This window comes from Narcine bancroftii, chromosome 6, assembly GCF_036971445.1.
Source record: "Narcine bancroftii isolate sNarBan1 chromosome 6, sNarBan1.hap1, whole genome shotgun sequence".
Lineage (NCBI taxonomy): Eukaryota > Metazoa > Chordata > Chondrichthyes > Torpediniformes > Narcinidae > Narcine > Narcine bancroftii.
Window position 1 is genome coordinate 192,948,007 of NC_091474.1, and position 18,979 is coordinate 192,966,985.

An 18,979-nucleotide genomic window follows, 5' to 3' on the forward strand; every position below is an offset into this window, starting at 1 on the left:
CTGTTCTTTTACTCATTTCAACAGTTTTCACCATCAGCCTGAAAAGCATTGTAACCAAGTCTTTCAGTCTAATGTCTCAAAATATTGTTAATGTGGTATGTGACAGGGTTGTACAGTTCTTCATTTTAAAAAGTCTGAATTGACCGTTAAAATGTTATCAAATTACGAACAGCAAGGCTCATTCTGAACTTGCATAGCACCTTTAACATTGTAAAATGTCCTAAGGTGCTTCACAGGATATCAGGATTAGGTAAACAAAAGAGCAGGATCTAGTTGGAGTTTTAAGATGCGTCTGAAAGGAGGATTCAGAGGTGCAATGAGAACAGGATTATAGGGAGGAGATTCCAAATGTAGGGTTTTAAAAGCTTAAGCCTCACTAACCAATGGTAAGAAAAAAATATATTGAAGGTGTACAAGAAACTAGAAGTGAAGAATCTCAGAGATTAAATTCATTAACCCCTGACAAAACGACAGGGAGATCACAATGGATGAATAACCCATGCTCCTTCAGCACAGTACAGGCAGCTTTTTAACTTCATGACAGCTAATTATTAAATTCATTTATCTCAGCCAACACAGTCAATGCTATGTATTCGTCGATCTCTTCAGCACAAAAGGTCATGACTGGCTAACTTGATGACAGCTTACATTTAAAAAGAAGGATGTCATAATGAGATCATGAGATAGGAAGCACCTCATAATTGAAAGTGAGCTGATAAAGAGTGAATTCTAGATTACCATGAAGAGATTGAGTTTCAGGAACTAAATGCTGCAATGAAAGCCTTGATGGAAGAAGAGAAAGAGAAGTGGAATACACGGAAAGCATTTCAGATAACATTATCAAGGCTCCAAGCCCATGGTCAGTGAGGTGATATTAAATGAAGTGCCATGACCTCAGGCAAGCAGTTGAATTTACTGGATCCATTCTCAAAGGTCATATTCCACAAACTACACAAGTTTTAAGCACTTAACAGGAAAGACTGTGGACGCTGTGATTATAGACCAATACATAAAAATGCTGGAGACACTCAACAGGTCACGCTGCATCTATAGGAAGCATATAACCATATAACCACTTACAGCACAGAACAGGCCAGTTCGGCCCTACTAGTCCATGCCGTAACAAATCCCCACCCTCCTAGTCCCACTGACCAGCACCCGGTCCATACCCCTCCAGTCCTCTCCTCTCCATGTAACTATCCAGTCTATCCTTAAATGTAACCAATGATCCCGCCTCGACCACGTCTATCCTTAAATGTAACCAATGATCCCGCCTCGACCACGTCTGCCGGAAGCTCATTCCACATCCCTACCACCCTTTGCGTAATAAATTTCCCCTCATGTTCCCCTTATAATTTTCCCCCTTCAATCTTAAACCATGCCCTCTAGTTTGAATCTACCCCACTCTTAATTGAAAAAGCCTATCCACATTTACTCTGTCTGTCCCTTTTAAAATCTTAAACACCGCTATCAAGTCCCTCCACAATCTTCTACAATCCAGAGAAAAAAGCCCTAGTCTGCACAATCTTTCCCTGTAACTCAAACCTTGAAATCTTGTCAACATTCTCATGAACCTTCTCTGCACTCTCTCTATTTTGTTTATATCTTTCCTATAATTTGGTGACCAAAACTGTACACAGTACTCCAAATTTGGTCTCACCAATGCCTTGTACAATTTCATCATAACCTCCCTACTCTTGAATTCAATACTCTGATTTATGAAGGCCAACATTCCAAATGCCTTCCTCACCACACCATCTACCTGAGTATCAGCCTTGAGGGTACTATTTACCATCACTCCTAAATCCCTTTGTTGCTCTGCACATCTCAATAGCCTACCATTTAATGCATATGACCTATTTAGATTTGCCTTTCCAAAATGTAACACCTCACACTTATCTGTATTAAATTCCATCAGCCATTTCTCAGCCCACACTTCCAGCCTTCCGAAATCACCTTTTAATCTACATATCTTTGTATCATCCACAAACTTGCTTATCCAATCCTCCACCCCTACTTCCAGATCGTTAATATATATAACAAACAATAGTGGACCCAGGTCCGATCCCTGAGGAACTCCACTAGTTACTGACCTCCAATTAGACAAACAATTTTCTATCACTACTCTCTGACACCTCCCATCCAACCATTGCTGAATCCATTTCACTACCTCCTTATTTATACCTAATGTCTCCACCTTTTTTCCTAACCTCCTGTGGGGAACTTTGTCAAAAGCTTTACTAAAGTCTAAAAAGACAACATCCACAGCTTTCCCTTCATCAACCTTTTTTGTAACCCCCTCGAAAAACACAATCAGGTTTGTCAAGCATGATCTACCCCTGACAAAATCATACTGATTACTCCCTATCAATCCCTGTACCTCCAAATATTTGTAAATAACATCCCTCAGAACACTTTCCATCAACTTGCCCATCACAGACGTCAGACTCACGGGTCTATAATTCCCAGGTTTACATTTGGACCTTTTCTTAAACAGCGGAACCACATGCACAATCCTTCAATCCTTTGGCACTACCCCGGTGGCCAGTGACATCCTAAATATATCTGTTAATGTCCCCACTATCTGTCCACAAGCCTCCCCGAGTGTCCTTGGGAATATTTTGTCCGGTCCCGGAGATTTATCCACCTTTATCTTTTTCAACACAGCCATCACTACCTCTTCGGTTATCCTTATATGCTTCATGACCTCCCCACTATTTTTCTTTACTTCAACTGGTTTAATATTTTTTTCCCTAGTGGATACCGATGCAAAGAAATCATTCAAAATTTCCCCCATTTCCTCTGACTTCTCACCCAGCCTACCCTCGCTATCTACAAGGGGTCCAATTTTATCCCTCACTAATCTTTTACTTTTAATGTACCTATAGAAACCCTTTGGATTTATTTTTACTCTGTCTGCCAAAGCCTCTTCGTTCCTTTTTTTTTGGCTTTTCTAATTTCTTTCTTAAGATTCCTTCTACACTCCTTGTAGTCCTCCTTCAACTTCTCAGCTCCCTGCTCTTTATACCTCTTGTACACCTCCCTTTTTCTCCTAACCAAATTTCCAATATTCCTCGAAAACCAAGCCTCCCTATAACTTCCAGCCATTCCTTTGATCCTCACTGGGACATATCTACTCTGTACCCTCAAAATTTCTTTTTTAAATATCCTCCATTTTTCATTTACATCCTTACCTGAAAATATCCTGTCCCACTCAATACTCCCCAAATCCCATCTTATTCCTTTGAAATTTGCTCTTCTCCAATCCAGAACCTCAACTTTAGGCTCCTCCTTGCTCTTCCCTAAAACTACCCTAAAACTAACAGAGTTATGATCACTAGACCCAATTTGTTCTCCAACAATAATGTCCGATACCTGACCTAGCTCGTTCCCTAACAGGAGAGTATTACACCATCCCGAGTCGGTTCTTCTAATAATTGATTTAGAAAACATCTTGAACACATTTATCGAACTCTAGCCCATCCAGCCCTCTAACTGTATGAGTATCCCAATCAATGTGAGGGAAGTTAAAAACTCCCATGATCACTACCTTATGAATCTCACACATATATGTTATCTCCCTACAAATTTGTTCCTCTAATTTTCTTGGCCCATTTGGTGGTCTGTAATACACCCCTATTAGCACCCTCATGCCTCCTTCACCCCTCAATTTCACCCAAACAGCCTCACTGGACCATCCCTCCAGACCATTCTGCCACCTCACGGCAGTAATGTCCTCTTAACAAGCAGAGCAACTGCTCCCCCTTTTTTACCTCCTGATCTATCACATCTAAAACAAATGTATCCTGGAATATTAAGTTGCCAGTCCTGCCCCTCCTGTAGCCAGGTCTCACTAATTGCCACAATATCATGACCCCAAGTATCTGTCCATGCTCTAAGCTCATCTACCTTGTTCACTATGCTTTTTGCATTAAAATATATGCATTTCAGAGAATGACCCCCACATATATTCTCTTTTCTACCTTTTACCCTAATCTCCATCCTACCTTTGTTATCGTTATTATTCCAATCTAGGTGGCCATGCTCCCTTGACACTACTCTCACACTCTGTTCCCCACCCCCCTGCCAAACTAGTTTAAACCTTCTCTTACAGCTCTAGCAAATCTGCTTGCCAACACATTGATCCCCCTCCAGTTCAAGTGGAGTCCGTCCCTTTTGTATAGGTCCGCCCTTCCCCAGAAGATCCAGAAATCTTACCCCTTGCCCCCTGCACCATCTCTTTAGCCACGCATTCATACTCCACATCCTCCTATTTCTACCTTCTCTAGCGCATGGCACCGGCAGCAATCTAGATATTACTACCTTGGAGGTCCTGTTTTTTAACTTCCTACCTAATTCCACATAATCCTGTTTCAGGACCTCATCCCCACTTCTAACTAAGTCATTGGTCCCCACATGGACCACGACATCTGGCTGTTCTCCTTCCCTTTGCAGAATGCTATGAACTCGATCAGAGATATCCCTGACCCTGGCACCAGGGAGGCAACAGACCAACCTGGATCCCCAATCTCATCCCACAAACCTTCTATCTGTCCCTCTGACTAATGAGTCCCCAACTACAAGTTTCCTGTTCTTATCCCTCCTTCCCTTCTGAACCTCAGGGGCAGCCCCTGTGCCAGAGACCTGACCCCCATGACTCGTCCCCGTTAGGCTGTTCCCCCCAGCAGTATGCAATGCCAAATACATGTTACTGAGTGGCACTTCCACAGGGGTACTCTGCACAGGCACTCTCCCTCCTTTCCTCACCCAATTCCCTGACTCCTGCCTTCTAGGGGTGACTGTCTCCCTGTAACTCTTCTCTATCACCGCCTCTGCTTCCCTTATGATCCTCAGTTCATCCAACTGCAGCTCAAGCTCCCTAACATGGTCACTCATTATATGCAATTGGATGCACCTTTTGCAGGTGTAGTCATCAGAAACAGCTGTGGTGTCTCTGACTTGCCACATCCAACAACTGGAGCACTTAACTACCCCAACTGACTCCATTTCCTTCTTTCTTACTATAAATATGATGTTTCAAAGATACATTTCCACACAAGGAGCTCTTTCTCGCCGAAGTCCTTCCAGCCAAAGTTCCAAGTCCCCACTCCTTCACTGGGCCACTCACTCACTGTGCCACTCCTCGCTGGCCGCTCCCTCCCTTTCTACTCCTTTTATTAGCCCTTACCAGTTAACCCCAATTAACTCCTGGCTCCTCCTCCTCTCACCCGACACCAGGCACTGACTCACTGCCTCCTCCGACCCCGAGTCCAACGATTTAGGCATATGGTAGCCAACATTTTGGCTCAAGGCCGTCATCACGGTATGAGGAAAAGACAGGTAGGCACCTGAATAAAAAGGCTCAGGCTTAGCTCATTTCACCTGTCAGCAATCAGGATTCAGACCTCACTCTGGAAATGCTGTTGTCCTCATACCTAGCATGCACAGCTTGCTTCACTCTCAGCTGCAGGCTCTAACACTGTCCTGAATTTTATTTGGAGGGGTTGTGGCAGGTTCTACACATGAAACACAGGGCAAAAATAGCCTGTTGTCAGGGCAGTGAGAAATGAGAGCAGAGGTGCCAACCTTACATCTATTTATTTATTGGAGATATATATTTTTTAAATTAGACATGCAGCATAGTAACAGGCCTTTCAGGCCTTCGCGCCCATGCCACCAAAATACTCAATTAACCTATAATCGCTGTGCATTTTACAGGGTGGGAGGAAACCAGAATAAACCCATGCAACGACAGGAAGAATAAACAAACTCCTGACAGACAGTACTACATTCAAACGGGTTCTCCGGCACTGTAATAACCGCGACACTAACCATGCTGCCCCATCTTGGCTAGTTTTCATACTGATGAAAAAACTACACCATTATCTACTTACCATTAACCCCCCCCCCCCCACTCCCCCCTGCCATGAGTGGTGATTTGTTATATAATTCTATATCTTCCTGCCCACGCTCGCTCAGGAGTTTATAGAAGATCTGCTCAAAACAATGCTGCTGTGCCAGCAAGCCGCAGTGAAGCAGCGTTCTCCACTAGTACCCTTAGGGAGTGGAGGGGCTGTCACCAAAAGATGTTTTTAGGTGGGCAGGGGTCAACAGTGTAGCTGCTTACCATTGAGATGTGGGACTATTTGCTGTACTCTGACAGGCAAGGTGAATATGGGCCATTGCTATGGACTGGCAGCATTGGCAGGCTACTCAGATCCTGAGTCTCTCTGTTAGAGGTGGTGGAAGCTGCTTCCCCCTCTTCCTTTTCCTCTTCAGGTGGCTGCACAAGCTTACAGCCAGTGAGCATCACATAAGGTGAACCATACCAGAATGGTTCTTGGTCCAAATCTCATTTCTCTCAAGTACTGAACTTGATCCTATCTGCTGAATTCCAAGTTGCCAGTGTTTAAAGAAAGAAAGATGAAAGTAAGAAAAAGTGGCCTTGGTTCTTTATATGAATAGTGAAGATATGTAACCTTAATGATGGGCAGTGAAGTGCACATTCATTTTTTTTATGATATGGAAGGTTGGAAACATTTTTTTTCTGACTATTTGTAGCTAATGTGATAGAGACCAAGAGTAAAATTTCACAGTTGTATTTCTACCATCTGTCATTATATTTGGAGAGATCTGCCAAAAGTTACTTTCTGATTTATTTCGGTCAGCTTGCACACTTTCCCCTCAATACACCCCCATCACTCCCTAATCTCTTGCTATGAGTTTCAACACTTTAGATCTGGTAGTCCAGAAACATAACCTGTGATCAACCTTGAGTAAGAACCACTTCTTAAAAGATATTTTTAATAAAGAAATAATGATTTTCAAAAATTTGTCGAATGATTTGCAACAACTGATGTTCCTCTCAAATAACAGTTTTTAAGGTGATTTTTTTTTTCTTTGCAATTAAAATTATAACAGCCCTTTTGAAAGTAAGTAACAAATAAGGAGTGCATCTAATCAATTGCAATATAATTGTTCCTCAGCATGAGATGAAGTTTCAGAAATGAAAATGCATTGCAAGTGTACCCCTACCTTGCATACATGGAACTGGACAAATTGAAACATACAGTATACCATTCTCAAGTTTAAAACTACATTCATCCTTCAATCAGTAGAATTCTGGGTCATAACATTTTGGGTTCAAAACCTACTCAATAAAATACTTTAAGGACGGCTGGATAGCGAAATGCAAATTTATAGCCTTTATTCCACAAAACAGATTTGGCTGGGTTGAATTCTTTCCTTTTAACAATTTTATGTCTCAAATCAGCATAGAAGAACACTATTATTTTGAATTATCAAAGGACCTCGTTGTTCCCTTGGTCTCTGGACTGCAATTCTTAAAATCATCTCTCTGTCTTGGTAACGTAGACATTTAATCAAGACAGAGTGTGGCGGTAGTCCTGGATATAGTTTTTTTCCTTTGAGCTCTATGTGCTCTGTCAATCTCCAAACCATTTGGGAAGTTTTCTATTCCCAAGATTTCAGGTATCCATTTTTGAAAGAATTTCGCAGGATCATTACCTTCAATATCTTCTGGCAGACCAACAATTTTCACATTCTCCCTTCTACTTTGATTCTCCAACATATCAATTTTCTGCGTTAAATTCTTTTTCACAACTTCCCAAGCTGTGAAATTATCTTCAGTTTTATCTTTATCTTATTCCACATCCATACAGCAATCATGAAATTCATCTTCAATTATTTGAACTTTTAATTTTTCCTCTGAGTTATTACATTGTGTCACATGTTTTTATTGCAGTTATTTCTTCTTTAATCACATCCAATTGATTTGTAAAATCAGCTTTGTCCTCATCAAATTTTGCATCAATTTTTTGACTAATTAACTTTTTTTTCCAAAATCTGTGGGTCAAGGGGAGTAGGGGTAACATAATATGCCCCCCACCTTACCTTGAACATCCTGGTCAACTGCATCATCTTCTGTTTCTTCTCCTTGAGATTGTTGCACAAAGCTTTCTTCCTCTCCTTCCAATTCCTCCTGTTCTTCCTCTGTAGATGTTGTCAATGGCTGGAAATCTGATCGGGCCTTTTGTTTACCCTGCGTATATCCAGCCATTGGTATCAATGGCTCCACTTCCTTGATGGCTGTTTCAACAACTCACGCATGCGTGCTGTCTCCAGAGCCTGTTCAACAAATTTTTTTGAGTGCTCCAGCGCTGCCCTCCCCAGTTCCCCGAGAGGGCAGCACCAGAGCCTGAATCCTTACCGATGCAGCCTTCAACATCGTAGGCTGAAGAGGAACTAAAATCGGATGTTGAGTCTTCAAGGTAGGACCTGGATCTTCTAACAAAGTTTCTCTAGTTGTAGTCATTTTTTTTTAAGTTTCGGATTTAGCATTTTTCACAGCCATCTTCTTGGACCTCTTAGAAGCTGATTTTTAAATAGTTAGATTTAATAATATTTTTAAAATTCGGACATTAATTAATTCTGTCAGAAGAGGCATTTTTCACATCTTCCTCCTACGGCACCACGCCATGCCCCCAATGAATTTGAAGCATTGGTATTTGATAATTCATTACCTAACTTCAAACAAAATGGTGGATCTACGTCTGTATTTCAAAAAGAAGGAGATCAAGAAAGGATGAGAGAGGAGAGTTCATCTGGGGGCTACTGACTGAAGTTCAAGTTGAAATTGGTGAAGATCAAGCCAATCGGGACCTTGAAGAAGCATACCTTACTTGATTGCCTTAAATTTGATTATGATATTCTCTTTGGGGGTGGGCGGATTTTTTTGTTTGTTTCCATTTTCCTCCTCTGAGGCTTTGTGTCACTAGTGGCAAGGGCCACTTCTAGATAAATAAGGGAGTTAGTGTTGACCTAATCAGTACTTTTGGGTTTTTTTTCTCTTTTCTTTTTCTTTTTTATTATTATCATTTGGGGTTTCTTACTTTCTTTCTTGGAGATGTTAAGTTTTAAGGCTTGGTTGTGGAGTGGAGGTGTATTGGAGTGGAGAAGAGAGTTCTATATTTTTTAAAGGAATGTTAATATGTTAAAACAAAGTTTGAATTATGTAACTCTTAATGTGAATGGACTCAACAATCAAATTAAAAGGAAGAGAATTTTGACTCATCTTAAAAAAATTAAAGACAGATATTGCTTTTTTTACAAGAAACTCACTGAACAGAGAAAGAGCATAAAAAATTGAAAAGGGAATGGATGGGCCAGGTTTTTGCTTCATCATTTAATTATAAAGCTCGAGGCATAGCTATTTTAATTAATAAAAATTTACCAGTTAAGCTACTGACCAGTTAAGCTACCAGGTAACTACTGACCTTTTTGCTAGATTTGTATTAATGAACTGTCAAATTTATAGAGAATCTTGTATTTTTATGAATATTTATGCCCCAAATATTGACGATGAAAAATTTATTTCAGATGTCTTTCTTTATGTAGCACAAACAGATTGGGATGTATTAATTGGTGGAGATTTTAACTGTTGTTTAGATCTGATCTTAGATAAATCCACAAAATCCATGGCTAAAACAAAATGGCAAAAAATTATTGATTTTGATGGAAGATTTGAATTTGATTGATAACTGGAGACAAATGAATCCTAGAGAAAGAGACTATTCATTTTATTCTTATCGATTTGATTCATATTCTAGAATTGATTTTTTTTCTTAATCTCAGCCCATTTGCAAGGAAGGATTGAAAATATACAATACAAACCTAAAATTATATCTAATCATTCTCCATTATTGATGTCATGTTCAAATGTGGAAATAAAATTGAATCCATTTATAGATGGAGATTTAATACATCGTTGTTAAGAAATGTAGAATTTTGCAATTTTATACAGAATCAAATACAGATATATTTGCAAACTAATCTTAATTCAGTTGACAATAAATTTGTTATATGGGATGTGTTATAAGCCTATTTAAGGGGACAGATTGTTTTTCAGCTAAAATTAAGAAGTACCTACAGGAAATAGAGGAGTTAGAGAAGGAAATTGCACATTTGGAAACAAATTTACAGAATAAACCTTCAGAGAAAGATAGGTTAAAATTGGAAAATAAGAAGATGCATCATAATTCAATTCAGACTTATAGGATGGAAAGATTGATTGATAGGACTAAACAAAAATATTATGAGCTCATAAAAGGTGCTTTCAGGTGGCCGGAATACCCAAATGTAAAGCTGCCTAAAATACCCGAATGCAGCTGTCAGGAGGCCACCTTAAAGTGAAGAACCCAGCCCTGAGGAGCATTTACCTAACCCCCCTCAGGGAGATATATTCTCTGGTTTGGAGCGCTCCCCCTAGGCACCTGAAAGCAGCAAGGACAAATGGCTAGCTACTTTCAGGTGCCTAGCAGCGGGCGGGCTGTTGACAGTCAACTGGTGTCCCGCTGACAGCTATCCTCCCCGCTGCCGACATGTACCCTCCCCACTGCCGATAACTACCCTCCCCGCTGCTGACACCTACCCACCATGCTGCCAACAGCTACACTCCCTGCTGCTGACACCTACCCTCCCTGCTGCTGACATCTACTCTTCCCGCTGCCTGACAGCCCTCCGGTGCAGGACTATGAGGCTGGGGCAGTCGGCGCAGGACTACAGGGCTGGAGTGGCCGATGTGGGACTATGGGGGTGGGGTAGCTGATGTGGGACTATGGGGCTGGGGTGGACAGCACGGAACTACTGGCTGGCTCGAGGCTATGGGGCAAGAGTGGCCAGCGTGGGAAGTCCACAGAAGCTGACATTCATTCGGACGTGGCTCTCTTTCAGCCAGCACATTCAGGTGACAGAAAGGCATCTTCTCCACAGCCACCTGAACATCCCAGCTGCACTCCTCCAACCTCGTCTGCCGGCGTATTATCTGCGTTTGAGCACCTGAAAGCAGCTAAAGTAGTGGCCTGGAAGTTAAAAGCAGAGCAAACATTGAGGATTATTAATGCTATTAAAAAGAATTCTAGGATTATTTATAGTAACAGGATATAAATTATTCATTTAAAAATATTATATTAAATTGTATTCATTAGAGACAACAAATAATGCAGCTGAGATTGAAGATCTTTTACATAAGCTTCAATTGCCAACTTTAAACTGTCAAGCCAGTAATAAGTTAGATTCTTCATTTATGTTGAAAGAAATTAATAATGCTTTGAATTCTATGGAAAATGGGAAATCTCCTGGGGAAGATGGATTTACATCCGAATTTTATTTAAAAATTAAAGATTTGTTAATCTCTTTATTAATAGAAGTATTGAGCCAAGCTACTCTAACATGTTGTTTACTGGAATCCTTTTCCAATGCAGTGATAATAGAGATACCTAAGAAAGGTAAAGACTTATTGAACCCAGAATCTTATGGACCTATATTGTTGTTAAATGTTGATTATAAAATTGTAGGTAAAGTTTTAGCAAATAGAATAACTGAATATCTACCTAAATTGGTTCATTCAGATCAATCTAGATTTATTAAGAATAGATATTTGGCTGATAATGTTGCAAAATTGATTAGTTTAATACATAGTGCTCAAAAACAATCAGCTTTGGTTTTATCTTTAGATGCAGAAAAGGATTTTGATAGATTCAAATGGGATTATTTGTTTAAAATTTTAGAAAAGTTTCAGTTTGGATCAACGTTTATTAACTGGATTAAGGCTTTATATAGTAATCCAATAGCAAGAGTGATTACCAATAGACAACTTTTCTTGCCTTTTCCCTTAACAAAGTTGGCAAGGCAAGGTTGTCCCTTATTCCTGCATTGTTTGTCTTAGCAATTGAACGCACAATAGAAATCATTTGATTATGCAGGAAGAATGCAGAATAGATTCACGGGAATTTTGCCTGGGATGAAGTGTTTCAACTATGGAGAAATTGGATACACTTCATTTGTTTCTTTGGAGGAGAGAAGGCTGATGAGGGGGGGGGGAATTGTATGAAGAAATAAAAAGGGTTTGACAGTGTGAAACCACTTTACATGGACAACATGGACAATAACTAGACAAGATAAATATAAGGGTAGGATAGAAGATTGAGAGAGGATGTGAGAAATATTTTTTTTTACCCAGAGGTGGTTGAAACCTATAATGCGTTGCCTGAGGAGGGAGAGGAACATAAGGATGGTGCCAGTTACTTGCGTAAGTATGTTAAGGAGTATTTGAAACACCCTGCACAGAAGGCAATGGCTTAAATGCTGAAAAGTGGGCTTGGTATAAATAGGTTCTTGATGGCCAACATGGATTTATCCCTGGTTTATAATATTATGATCTCAAAAGATATAGTACGACTATAGAAAGGCATTTAGGGAGAAATTGATTTCGACTTTTTTAAAATGGACACATACAGGAGATTGTAGATGCTGGAATATGGAGCAAAAATCTATCTCCTGGATGAATCAATGGGAGAAAGAGAATGTTCAATATTTTGGGTTGGTTTCCTTCATACAGACAGGATGATGAGTTCTTGCCTGACACAGTGACAATTATTTTCCCTCCCAATGATGTTGCTCAACCCATTGAGCTCTTCCAGCACGTAGAGTTTTACTCCAGTTTTTAAGTATTTACATTTTTAATGTTTATCTTTTTATTAAATACATTAATGTTTCTAAACACTTCCGTTGTTTCTTTTATCATTAGTGTGTTAGAGGTGGATATGAATGATTACACCAGGAGTGTCACAGACTTTATCAAAACAGCTGTGAACAAGTGTGTCCCATCAAATTATTCAGGGTTTCCCCAACCAGAAGCTCTGGTTGAACAATGAAATCTGGAACCTGCTGAGATCTGGATAACAGAGATCCAGATCACTATAGAAGGAGAGGTATGACCTGCAGAAAGCCATCTCCCCAGGAGCATCTGGACGAATATAGAAACCACAAGAGATACCCGACAGCTGTGGCAGGCCCCAAATGACATAATCTGCTACAAATCAAAATCCAGTGCAGAAGGAGACAGCAAATCCTCACTCCCAGATGAGCACAATGCTTTCTATGTCCCATTCAAACATAAGAACAAAAAGAACCATCACTGCAAACCACCATATCCCCTAATTATCCTCTCCAGTCCATATCTGAGGATGACGTGTGCACTGCCTTCAAGAGATTCAATCTGAGGAAAGCATTTGGTCTGGACAGAGTACCCAGCTGAGTATTAAAACTCTGTGCTGACAGTTATCTTCATGGCATCAATCGTACCGGTGGCCAAAAGGAGTGTGGTAACCTGTCTAAATGACTATTGACCAGCTGCACTCAAATCAACAGTGATGAACTGTTTTGAAAGACTAGTGTTGAAGCATATCAGTTCCTGTCGGAGCAGCATCTTGGATCTGTTCCAATTCGCCTATTGCAGATCTATGGTGGATGCAATCTCACTGGCTCTACATAAATTCCTGGAACACCTGGACAGCAAAGGTGAATACATCGTGATGCTCCTTATCAACTACAGTTCAACATTTAACACCATAATTCCCACAAAATTGATCAGAAGACTTCAATTCCTAGGACTCAACACCCCATTGGATCCTTGATTTCCTTATTATAAGCCACAGTGAGGATTGGTAAGAGCATCTTCTCCACAATCTCCATCAGTACCAGAGCAACATATGCTGCGTTTTTAGCCTCCTGTTCTATTCACTTTACACCTATGACTGTGTGGCTCGGTACGACAACAACAAGATCTACAAATTCACTGATGATACCACGGTAGTGGGTTGTATAAAAAGGGGTGATAAATCAGCATAAAAAAAAGGAGATTGAAAATTCGACCGAATGGTGCAGCAACAACAAACTTGCATTCAGTGTAACAAAACCAAGGAGCTGATTGTTGACTTTAGGAAGGGAAACTGTGATGTTTACAATCCAGTGATCATTGGGGGATGAGAGATGGAGAGGGTGAGAAAATTTAAGTTCTTGGTATTCACTATTTTGAGAATTTTTACAGGACCCAACACTAATGGCATCATGAAGAAAGTACATCAATGTCTCTACTTCCCTGGGAGTTTGTGAAGGTTTGGTATGACATGGAAAACCCTAACAAATTTCTATAGATGTGTGGTGGAAAGTGTGCTGATGGGCTGCATCATAGTCCACTAATATCCATAAGCATAAAGCCCTGCAAAAGCTAGTGGACACATCCCAGGACATTCCCCACCATCGAGAGCATCTATATGGAACGCTGCCATCAGAGAGCAGCAGGAATCATCAAGGATCCACACCATCCAGCACATGTTCTATTCTCGCAGCTACCATCAAGAAAGAGGTACAGGGACACAAGACTCACACCACCAGGTTAAGGAATGGCTGCTACCCCTCCACTATCAGATTCCTCAACAACAAACTCAATCAGAGACTCATTTAAGGACTCTTACTTTTCACTTTATTGTTTGCTTTTTCCTCTGTATTGTACAGTTGATTGTTTACATTTCTTTATTTGTTTACATGTGTACATCATGTACATTTGTTTTTTTGCACTACCAATAATTGGTCATTCCATCTCACCAGCAGGAAGAAGAATGTGATGTATGTACTCTAAAAATACATGGGAAATCTGAACCTTTGGATCAAATAAGAAGAGAAAGGAGTGAGGTTGGGAGATATGAACACAGCCACAGCTTTAATAGCTGAGAGAAGGATAGAGACAACCAGGCAATAATTTTGAGTTACATCATGTTACTCAGTGAGTGACCTAGAGGCTGATTAATTTCAATCAATGTGGATTCAAGGCCCATCATAATAGTGTGAAAATGTTCAAGTAAAGTTAAATAAATGCAGATAGTAGAAATATCTAATCTGCCAATGGGTTAAGTACAAAACAAACCAACCCAATTTGTTACTTCAAAGTGATCAATCCCGACAAGAAGATTCGATCGTCCTTCTGCCTCCATCAACACCCAGTCCTTTTTCCACAGCACATACAAATACAAGAATTTATCTCCCTTTTATAGCCTGACCCTCTCTTTGTTACCAAATGCACCTTATAGTTGAAGCAGCAATTCACTTGTACTGGTTTGAATTCAGCATTTTGTGTTCACTGCTTTTAACATGACCTCCTCTGGAAATGGAAAGGTGAAGCACAGAACAGCTGGACCCTTTACAGAGCAAATCTGTTCAAATAGAATGCTTACCCTTGAACTTCCATCACCTGTCACTTAATTCCCTGTAAACACCCACTCGGGCTTCTCTGCCCTGGGACTCCTTTTCTGTTCTAACAAAGATCAATGTAAGTTCAAAGAACTCTATAACCTTCAAAATGTAGGAATTTAAATATATTACAGCATCTGGACAATATATTTCTAGATAATCATTTTTGTTTCAGATGTTTTATCTTTGACATTTTATCTTCTTCTAGGTTTTAATTGAATTATTTGCTTCTTCCCTTTTACCCTCTCCAGTGGCCTCTTGTTCTCTGAGACCCTATGACTGCCTTCACAAGATCACAAGACAAAGGAACAGAACCAGGCCATTAGGCCCATCGAGTCTGTTCCATAAATCTAAGCTACTCTACACTCGTTCCAACTTCTGGCCTTTTCCCCACATCCCTTGTTGCCCTCACTAATGAGATACTTGTCTACTTCTGGTTTAAATATTCCCAGTGATCTGGCTTCCATTACTGTATGCGGCAGTGAGTTCCACAGATCCACGACCCTCTGGTTAAAGAAGTTCTTTGTGATCTCTGTTTTATATGGACAACCTCTAATTTTCAGATTATGACCCCTTGTCCTTGATTCACCCACCAAGGGAAACATTTTACCCACATCCACCCTATCTAAATCTTTCAAAATACAAAATGCCTCTATGAGATCTCCTCTCATTCTCCTATACTCCAATTAATACAACCCAAGAGCTGCCAAACGCTCCTCGTACAATAGCACTTGAATTCCGGGAATCATCCCAGTAAATCTCCTCTGCACCCTCCAACAACATCACATCCTTTCTAAGAGAGGGGGCCCAAAACTGCACACAATACTCCCAAAGAGGTCTCACGTGTGCCCGACTGAGCCTCATCAACACCTCTTTACTCTTGTACACTATTCCTCTGCACTATCCTCTCACGTGTCATTTAACTCTTCTGCTTTCCATTCTGTTACAGTTCCTCCCTTCTAGTTTCTCCTCAACTCTTTTTTTTGAATGTTGAAGTGAAACACAAATGTCTGCAGACACTGCAATTGTAGTCAAAACACAGAAATGCTGGAGGAACTCAGTCACAGGACCTCCAATGGGCACTTGGAAACTGGCTGAGAACCTCCAGCATTTCTGTGTTTTGACTTGAAGTGTTAAAAACCACTTTACTTCTAACTTTTCTCTGCTTGTAAAATGTTCTTCTATAAATGTTCCCTGTATGTATTACATTTTTTGAATGTTCTGTTTTTAGTGAGTCAATCAATTCTATTAAATTATACTCTGGTGATCCAAGACAGAAATTTACAAGCATCTTCTCAGGGAATCTGGAGATGGGTGATAAATCTTGGCTTTGAAGTTCATAAATGCTCTCTTGGATCGGATAAAAACTGTTTAACTCTAGTTTTTGTTTGAAGATGTTGACAGTGACTACTAAAGCCAAATCATTAAAAAAATCCCTTTAATCAGGATTTTTCCCTGAAGGAAAAGAACAGGTTTGCTGCATGTAAATTCAATGAGTTAAAATGTTGCCCGGATCAAGTGTCATTTATATTGGAGTCACAACCGCAATATTCTGGGTAATTGGTTTTTGTTACAAAGTCTAAAAATTTCAACTATTCACCAGATTGAACTGGAAGCCAAGCATCTGACCACAATCATTAGGAAGTAGTGCTTGATCTTTCTTTCCCACCCATTGAGGACATAAATGCATTTGCAATTTAGAACTCTGAGATAATTATGCACTTAGCAGTGTTGTGTGCAGTGGTTTTACTGGTCGTCTGGTCTTTCAGAGTCCACCCTGCAACACAAACGGCTGCTTTAAGAAATGCTGTACTGTAAGTATGCCAACCAGTCAAATCATCTAGTTCCAGAAGTAATCAACATGGCACCGATATATTTTTAAAAAATGTATAGTATCCTTTGTAAAAATCCAAGAAAAATGTGGCTGTCTGTGAAAAAGTAAGTCAAAAACATCAACCCTACTTTTTGTTTCTTGATTCAAATCATGACAATGAACAGGAGGGTTGCCGCTCTTTTCTGTCCATTCACAACCCCTGCTGAATTTATTTATCTTCATTAGGTAACAGTAGGATGAGGCACACAATGGGCTTGCTTCCAACAACACTCATATCTGAGGAACATTGAAGTTAGAAAACAAGTTTTCGCATTGCTGAATTGATAACAGGAAATAAATTTGGAAGATTTGGTCGTAAATGTTAACTGAACAGGGCTGTGTAAGTTTACATTTACTGGCTGAGTTCCTCCAGCGTTTCAGTGTGTTTTTACCACAATCACGGCATCTGCAGCCTTTTGTGTGTTCATTTAAATTTAATTGTCACAAAACATCTAGTACAGAGAGAAGGATTCTTCTGCAAAAAGACCAACAGATTATCTCCATCATTACGTATAGGTGTACAAAGTAAACAATTTACAGTGCATGGGATTAAACTGAAAATGAACAGGAACAAGCACCAAGCAAAGAAAAGCATGAGAGCATTGTTATGGGGTTCGTTCAGGAGCTGATAGCTGCAGGAAATAAATGCTCACTAATGATAATAGTGATAATTTTATTGTCATATATATTGTACATGTCCATATGCCCTGAAATTCTTACTTGCTGCAGCTGAACACATACTTTGTTAAAAAAAACTACAAAACAACAATAGTATACTTAATTGAATCAAAAAGAGAATTTTAAGAACTAAAAATAACACAGTAAATATTCACAATGATCCTAGTGCAAAAATGTAGCAACAAGCAGATATTCCTTTTGTGGTGTCAGAGCAACCCCTGATGAGCATAAAAAGATGAGGTTCATCAAAGCCATTGTATTGTGCACTATATCTGATCTCATCAGTTCCAGTCACCTCCCTGGCATGGCCTCCAACCTATTGTTTCCCAACCCCATACCACCTGTTTCTACCTCCTTCTCAAGATCCAAAAACCCAATTGTCCTGGCAGACCTATCATGTCTGCATGTTCCTGCCCCACCAAATTGATCTCCACTTACCTTGACTCTGTTTTGTTCCCCCAGTCCAGTCCCTCCCCACCTACATCTGGGACAATTCACATGCCCTCCATCATTTCAACAACTTCCAGTTCTCTGAACCGATTGCCTCATATTTACCATGGATAGCCAATCCCTATACACTTCCATTCTACATAATGAAGGCCTCAAAGACCTTTGTTTCTTTCTGGACAATAGAACCAACCAGTTCCCCTCCACCACCACCCTCCTCTGGCTGGGAGAACTTGTCCTCACCCTCAATAATTTCTCCATTGACTCATCGTACTTTCTCCAAGTTAAAGGGTTAGTCATAGCCCCCAGCTATGCCTGCCTTTTTGTTGGCTATGTGGAGCAATCCATGCTACAAGCCTACACGAGGAAGGCCCCTCAAATCTTTCTCTGTTATGCCAATGACTTCTTTGGTGCTGCCTCATGTACCCATGATGAGTTTGAAAACCACTTTGCTGCCAGCTCACACCATGACCCCAAATTCATTTGGTCCTTCTCTAGCAACACTCTCCCTTTCCTCAATCTCTCCGTTCCCCATCTCAGGAGACAAACTTTCAATAGACACCTTCTATAAACCCACCAACTCCCACAGCTACCTCAACTACACCTCTTTCCACCCTGCCCCCTGTAAGGATTCCATTCCTTTCTCTCAATTCCTCCGTCTCCATCACATCTACACCCAGGATGAGGACTTCCATGCCAGATCATCAGAGTTGTCCTTCTTCAAACATCATGGCTTTCCCTCTACCACCATCAATTCACCACTCACCCACATATCCTTCTTTACCTGCTCATCTGCCCTGACCCACTCTGCCGCCATGATCAACAAGAACAGGATTCTTCAGTTTCTCACCTATGACCCTACCAGCCTCTGCA

The 18,979-nt window shown here is 40.4% G+C and overlaps 1 long non-coding RNA gene across 1 annotated transcript; it reads left to right on the forward strand.

The window, feature by feature from the left end:
• The first annotated feature begins 528 nt into the window (after positions 1–528).
• Positions 529–14,975, forward strand: LOC138737701 (uncharacterized). The gene is made up of 3 exons (XR_011341161.1): positions 529–859; positions 12,041–12,109; positions 14,470–14,975. It is a non-coding gene; the product is annotated as an uncharacterized lncRNA (long non-coding RNA).
• Positions 14,976–18,979: the final 4,004 nt, after the last annotated feature.